At 27.8% G+C, this 8606-nt stretch overlaps 1 protein-coding gene across 1 annotated transcript in view; it reads left to right on the top strand.

Moving 5' to 3' along the window:
* Positions 1 to 1915: 1915 nt before the first annotated feature.
* LOC121734271 (clavesin-1-like) overlaps positions 1916 to 8606 on the top strand; it is a 45072-nt gene continuing 38381 nt past the window's right edge. The window contains exon 1 of the mRNA XM_042124764.1: positions 1916 to 1963. The gene's annotated coding sequence lies outside the window, so the exon portion shown is untranslated. The remainder of the gene's footprint in view (positions 1964 to 8606) is intronic.

The following is an 8606-nucleotide window of genomic DNA, read 5'->3' as shown; positions in this document are numbered from 1 at the left end:
TGAAATGACGTCAGTGGGCTTCAGCCTGACCGAGCATGCTATCTCGCACGGTCGGAAGATCTTCCTTTTCGGCCGCCACTAACAACATTAAAGTCTATCTGTGTATAACCAAACTATAATCTTATATATAAAATTCTCGTGTCACAATGTTAAGCCGCGTACTCCTCCGAAACGGCTTTACTGATGTTAACCAAATTTTATATGCATATTATTCAGTGGGTCTGAGAATCGGCTACTGGCTACTTTTTATATTGATAAGTGCATTTGTTGAATAAATAACAGTAAATTATTACAACTCGAGACTGACGGTGACCATTGTTTGTGCGACGGGATAGCGATGGACGTTGCCATGGTGACATACTTATTTAGTCACTTCAATAAAATAATTCGGGCGAAATCCATACTTCCATACTAATATTATAAATGCGAAAGTGTGTCTGTCTGTCTGTCCGTCTGTCTGTCTGTCTGTCTGTTACCTCTTCACGCTCAAACCGCTAAACCGATTTTGCTGAAATTTGGCATGGAGATACTTTGAGTCCCGGGAAAGGACATAGGATACTTTTCATCCCGGAAAAATGTACGGTTCCCGCGCGATAAACGAGTTTTGGCACAACGGAGTTGCGGGCGTCATCTAGTACTTTATATTATGGCAAAGAAACATTTGCCGGGACAGCTAGTAATATTATAACAATTTCAAAAATTGGAAAATATAACAACAATAATACTAAGCAATGCGTATGCGTAGGTACGTAATCGGTATGCGTACTATAATATTAAGTATGTATCTAGTGCGCATATTTTCCATTTTTTTTCTTTTTTACTGTCTGGTTTTTCACCACACATCCTTAATTAATTCATCAACTCACTTAAAGCTTGAAATCCCGGGGTTTCTTGTAATTTTTATGATACACATATTTTATTAATTTTCTCTCTGTACTTTCACTTAGCTGTTAGCGAGTAGACCTTCTAATAGGAAAAATATTAACAGCTTATCTATCTTAAGATCAAGGCAAAACGTGTTTCGGTAACATAGATCAACTGCTGACAGAGGCTAAAGTAGGTATTTTAAATTACCTACTTTTATTTAAAAAATAGTCAATAGATATTAACGTCAATATAAGTACAATATTTAAGAAATTTCCGGATTTGAAAGAGGTTTATAAATTTTATTTTCATTGGTACATGAAGAAACTCAAAATTGATAAGCATATTTTAATATTTACCGCTTCCTGGAGGTTTTGAGGGTATACCAGAGGGTAAAATTGGCCAAAAGCTGAGATGGAAAGCATTAACTATAAGAGAAGATGCCTTTAATAAATGATGTTCAATATCTAACACTTTTTTGAAACAATAGATTATCTAAAACGGTTTTTACAAATATCAAACCAATCAAGAATATAGTGTACATGTTTCTCGCCTTGTATAGTAATAAATAATTTGTATCAGTACCAATTTATTTTGTGAGAAATAAAGTCTTATAGCTAATGTATCTAAAAACAGTTAAAAATATATGTGTACCTAAAAGACAGTTAAAAATTTCGTTTCATCCCCATTTTCTGCGTCTTTTCATCAATTTAAACGTCGAATATTACGACATTTTAACGCGGTTATTTAATAATAAAGTGCACAAGTAGCGACTAGCGAGTGATATGGTATCTGTGTCGGCGTACTCTGTGCCGTTCAACTTTACGCATTTTTAATTTAAACCTTTATCGAGTGTACCGCCGGACAGACGCGCCGACTTTCTTATTAGATATTTGCTCGAACATTTATCATACATATAAAAAATATTTAAACATAAAATGACTAGGTACTAATGTTTTGTGAGTAATCATAGTAATTAATGGAAGTTAAAAAATTTAAAAACTATGATAAGTGATGTGATTTTTGCATCTTTTTGGATTTTTGAAAACTGGATTGAAGTTTTATGGATTTCTTAAACACCTGGAACTTCTAGATTAAGGTACGTGCTATCAGGAGTTACTAATTATTTTGTCGTAATAACTAATTAGTAATTACATTCCATTTAAAAGTTGTCAAACGAGATAGATATAAATACACTTTAACAACAACTAAGTTATTTTAGGTAAAAAAGTTATTTTCACTATATTTTACTCGCAATAAAACCTACTATTAAATTTAAAAGTATTGTTGTAATATTTAAAAGTATGTGTTTTAAATATTATAACAATAGATTAATAAGATAATTGTGATTAATAGTCTCTTGAATCTAACATCCAGGTACTTCCAAATGTATCAAAAACTATTTATTGTTACTAAAAATCTGTAGTATAAAAAGTGTTCCTACTGCACTTAGGTTTCTAACGAGCGATATAAATAGTAAAGGGTCGAGTAGGCCATGTTGTTTGTGATAAAAAACTGCATGATGACTTTCAAATACATTTATTCTACAATATTATACAGTGGTACACTTTCGGGCAGAGATTCCTCTTACAATTGTTCTTCCGTCAAAATTCGCATCATACTGCGCTCTTGGGGTATTTATACACAATTTTTACCCGTCAACCCCCACTCCAAGTGAAGCGAACGTAGCCTTGGGATTGCACGTTGTCAGTGTGGCCAGATTTAAATATTAAAACTACCATCTAATTTAGTCTAAAATAGTTAAGTTACAATAATTTAGTATTCTAAAAACAATAAACTAAGTACTGAATTACGTAAATCATAACATTCGGCCATCCGACAACGTGCAGCGTCCCGATGCACTCTTAAAACAATCATCAATGGTGCAATACATATAACATATTTTTAGTTATCTATACATTTTCACTATAAACTAACCTATTGTTATTTATATCAAATTAAATTTTACATTTAGAAAAACAATTCATTTGTTGTTTTGTTACAAACCGTGTAGAATGATAAAATATAATATAATAATTAATATTACAATATACAAACATTAATAAAACTAATATAACTTATAAGATTCTTGTACAATAATTGCTTTGCAATTATATCAACCAACATTGTTGAAACAATAAAAACACAAATGTGGTAATTACAGTATTATAGAAGTACAACTATCTAGAATTTTAGTTACTTATGCTGAATTTGTGAACTACACAAAAGTGCATTAGAATAATTATCTTTGCGATTCATTTAAGTAATAGAAATTACATAACTCGAGTGTCAAGAAAATAAAATTATATATCACAAAAAACTTAATAGAAACAAACGGCAATATTAAAAATAAGCTTAAATACCTAATAACATCTCACACAAGAAACAAAACAAAATAAAATTACCTATCTTAGGTACTTTATCAAATATCGCTGGTGATATAAACCTCTGGAAGTTTTAACAATTATTGGTCTTCCAATTTTACTTTTAAAGCTACTAGTATGGAACTTCACTTCAGCCGATTCTAATTTTATTTATCATTTGCATCTGTATAGATCTGTGATCATCTGATATTCCCAGAAAAAAACTAACTGTATAATAAATTATCTATATAGAACTTCAAATAGTACCTAATCATCATATTCCCAGGAAAGTATATACTGAATTACATTTTTAAATATCAAGTAATTTAAAATTTATTTTATGTGGATATGGGAATATATTTTATACACTTTATTAACTTACAAGACTACCCAAAATTAACAAATTTGTTTAAACCATGACATCTTCATGTTAAGCTTTTCTGCAGTAAAGAGCATACTTATTTATGTAATGCCTTTATCACATTTTTCGAAACAATTGTTATAGTACAGCATTTTATAAACTATTAATACCAAGAAATTACCGGAATTATTAATGAGTAATTTAATTATCATTTTAAATGACTTTCTTCTAATCATCTAAACCAGAGATAGTGTGTACATGCCTGATTTTCTATCGGTTCTCGAATAATTCGGGACTAACTTGGTTATATTTCTAAACATATAGTTTTAAATCTAGATTCCACGAGCTCCAGATCAGGCATAAAACTATAATGTTGAGTCATTTCTATGTTTTTGCTTCGTCTTTAATCTAAATCTCACATGACCCTTAAATACTTTAGGCCAGTTTAGTAATACTAAGTAGTTTAAATAAGTGTCTTGTCAGAAATAATAATAATAGTTGTTTGGCCACAAGCCCGCAACTTTGGAACAAACTCTTACAAAGGAGAATAGAAAACTACAATATCAACAATAATAATAATAAAAGTAAAGGAGTTTTGACCTTAAACTTAAAAGTATTTTTTACTTTTAGAATTGTGATACCTATCGCTATCGTTTTTATTTTGTAACATTAGTAGAATATTAACCATTTAACATGAAGGAAGTCGGTTAAAAATAGATATCGTCCTGATGTGTAGGCAAAATTTTGCCATAACCAAATTTTGAAAAGCGTCCGAGTGTCGAATGAACGTTTAATACAATTCAAATAAAGTATGCTGATTGCCGGTCTTCCCCAAGTTGACCTTAACTATTTTCTACATATTCATTAAAAATTTAAAATATAAATGCGTCTAGTTTTACATTTGGGATCATCGATTGTTGTCTACCAAATACTCAATCTAGCGACCACGTGGAACTTTAACTTGACGAATTAAAAGAAAAACATCCCATTGACAAATCATATTAAATTCAACTTCGATAGCAGCTTTGCTAATTCTATTTCAACGAATAATAACCAAAATACTATAAGACAGACTGTTATAAAAAATCTATATTTAATCAAAGATAAATGCAGTAGAATTTGACAATTTTAAAAGTAAAATACTAATGCAGTAGAATTTGACAATTTTAAAAGTAAAATACTAAAAGTGTGGACCAGAAATATAAGCCAACCCCTTTAAACTTCTCAATATGTACTTATAGTCCGAAGTAGATTTAAGGAAATATAATTAAACGGATCGAATCTTCACTTAGTAATTGTTTACATCAGTAACAGTAGAATTGTCTCATCTCTTTGTTACCGTATTATTCGTAATCGTAACAATTTGAAGTTTTTTTTTTTTTTTTTTTAAATAGGTATCTTAAAATTATTGACTAGGTATACGATTTTTATATACCACCGAATAGAAGCGAACAGTTTGTTTTATAAGAACAGAAATACTACATTACAGTGCTTTGATCTATCGATGATAGGAATCTTGTGGTAGCCATTTTTCTGGATATGACAAAAAAACGTTTGATTTTGTAGATCGCAAAACTGATTGCTTTCAATGACACTACCGTTTACGAGGTAAAGCAAAAAGTTCGCTTAAAATTGTTCATCCAATTGTCTACAAATTACAATATTATGTAAAAATAATAAATATCTAAAACACAAAAATGTTCCAGTAGGGTTACATTATAATTCTTAATCGTTATAGCTTAATAAGTTTAGCTTACCTCAAAGAAGTTTCTTAGTCTCTTTCAGCTTTTACTTTATATAACTACTAGCTGACCCGGCGAACGTTTTGCCGTATAAATTATTTCTAGTATCAATATTTAAAAAGCAGATAAAAACCTATTCTCAGGTCCAACGAATGTACATACAAAATTTCATTAAAATCGGTTGAGGCGCTCTGGAGGAGCTTGCGAGCAAACACCGACACGAGAAAGTTTCACATAATAATTAATAATAATATATTAGATTCACTCACTCCTAACGCTATCAATCACAAAGCAGTGTTATTTGCAGTTGACATAACTTTGGCAATTATAATCGGGGCGAGCGAAGCGAGCCCTATAATAGTACCTAACACCTATATTCTACAATCTTTACATTTTGTGATACATGGAAAAACTGTCACGCCCATTGCTTTGTATGTTTAACATAGTAAGTGCTTTAACATAGTAATTTTTATTTATACCTATGTACCTAGATGCATTATTATCTAGTCTAGTCAAGGAGTGACGATGCGACACGAATATTGACATGGTGAATGTTGAACTTTCAGGATTAATAATATTGGATATTCACTGCAGCGTTTCTTAATTTCTAACAAAAACATTCTGAATACTAATTTTTAGTAGGAGCAAATGCACGAACCATTCTTTCAGGAAATAAATTCAAATTATTTAAGCCCCAGTAAAGACTTGACATCTATTTAAAACGAATTTAAGAACCTTAACATGGTCCAGTAGCCAAGAATGTTAAGAAACACGTGTCGAATTTCAAAAACTATCACCGCTTCGAAAGTTTTGTACGCCTCTAGAAAGGCAGAATGTATAGACACTTTTTTCCACTTCAGTCAACTCCAGTCTAAAATGTCAATTCAATCCATTTCACTCAATTTCACTTAATCAAATTCAATAAATTTCACTTAATCAAATTCAATAAATTTCACTTAACAATTCAATAAATTTCATTTAACAATTCAATAAATTCCATTTAGCAATTCAATAAATTTCTAACAATTCAATAAATTTCATTTAACAATTCAATAAATTTCATTTAACAATTCAATAAATTTCATTTAACAATTCAATAAATTTCATTTAACAATTCAATAAATTTCATTTAACAATTCAATAAATTTCATTTAACAATTCAATAAATTTCATTTAACAATTCAATAAATTTCATTTAACAATTCAATAAATTTCATTTAACAATTCAATAAATTTCATTTAACAATTCAATAAATTTCATTTAACAATTCAAAAATTTCATTTATTAATTCAAAAATTTCATTTAACAATTCAATAAATTTCATTTAATAATTCAATAAATTTCATTTAATAATTCAATAAATTTCATTTAATAATTCAATAAATTTCATTAATTCAATAAATTTCATTAATTCAATAAATTTCATTAATTCAATAAATTTCATTAATTCAATAAATTTCATGAATTCAATAAATTTCATGAATTCAATAAATTTCATTTAATAATTCAATAAATTTCATTTAATAATTCAATAAATTTCATTAATTCAATAAATTTCATTAATTCAATAAATTTCATTAATTCAATAAATTTCATTAATTCAATAAATTTCATGAATTCAATAAATTTCATTAATAATTCAATAAATTTCATTTAATAATTCAATAAATTTCATTAATTCAATAAATTTCATTAATTCAATAAATTTCATTAATTCAATAAATTTCATTAATTCAATAAATTTCATGAATTCAATAAATTTCATTAATAATTCAATAAATTTCATTTAATCTAATTCACTAAATTTTGTTTAACCCATCTAAATCCAAATTTCATTCATTCCAAATTTATATTATTTTAATTCAAATTTCATTTTATTCAAATTTCATTTTATTCAAATTTCATTTTATTCAAATTTCATTTAATTCAAATTTCATTTAATTCAAATTTCATTTAATTCAAATTTCATTTAATTCAAATTTCATTTAATTCAAATTTCATTTAATTCAAATTTCATTTAATTCAAATTTCATTTAATTCAAATTTCATTTTATTCAAATTTCATTTTATTCAAATTTCATTTTATTCAAATTTCATTTAATTCAAATTTCATTTAATTCAAATTTCATTTAATTCAAATTTCATTTAATTCAAATTTCATTTAATTCAAATTTCATTTAATTCAAATTTCATTTAATTCAAATTTCATTTAATTCAAATTTCATTTAATTCAAATTTCATTTAATTCAAATTTCATTTAATTCAAATTTCATTTAATTCAAATTTCATTTAATTCAAATTTCATTTAATTCAAATTTCATTTAATTCAAATTTCATTTAATTCAAATTTAATTTAATTCAAATTTAATTTCATCCAAATTTCATTTATTCCAAATTTCATTTAATTCAAAACTTTTAATAGAAACTTTATTACTTTAATCAGTGGTTCACTCCACAGTTCTTAATAAGAAAATGATACTGTTGAAATTGGGTTTAAAATTTTCAGTGCACATACCTTTGGGTTTTCTGAATCGTTCATTCTATTAACTTTGATCAGTGGTTCACTCCACAGCGACTTTGATCAGTGGTTCACTCCACAGCGACTTTGATCAGTGGTTCACTCCACAGCGACTTTGATCAGTGGTTCACTCCATAGCAACTTTGATCAGTGGTTCACTCCACAGCAACTTTGATCAGTGGTCCACTCCATAGCAACTTTAATCAATATTGCACTCCATAGCAACTTTAATCAATGGTTCACTCCACAGCATTCATGAAAACAAAAATGATCTAGTTATTGATTCGACCCCTTGAAATTGACAATAAAAAGGATAAACTGCAATAAACAGATCTCATACTATCATATTAGCATAAACCATTTCGATTTCATAGAATTAGAATGTTAGAAAAGGCATTCCATACAATCGTTAGCGCGAAAATGTATCACTCTCGAAAAGAGTGAGCTCACTCATCTGAGAGCAGTGTGCCTTAGGACGCATTAGTATTTTGATATCGTTGTTCGATTTATCTATATTACTTGTTTGGTTATCTTTCCAAGCAAAATACTTGATCATGTCCAACCATTCAGGTCATTATTAATTATTTCATTTCTTTTATTGAACAAACAATTAGTTAAGTAATTCTATACCAAACATTTACATAATACATCATAGATAATATATATTAGCTAAAATCTTGCACATCACTAAAAAAAATACTTAGTTATGAATATTCTTTTTGGCGTTTTGAAATCTTGTAATAAAAAGGATTATTTT

Source organism: Aricia agestis, chromosome 15 (genome assembly GCF_905147365.1).
Source record: "Aricia agestis chromosome 15, ilAriAges1.1, whole genome shotgun sequence".
Lineage (NCBI taxonomy): Eukaryota > Metazoa > Arthropoda > Insecta > Lepidoptera > Lycaenidae > Aricia > Aricia agestis.
The sequence above is the reverse complement of the archived record's forward strand: the minus strand, read 5'-3'. Positions and strand labels throughout refer to the sequence as shown.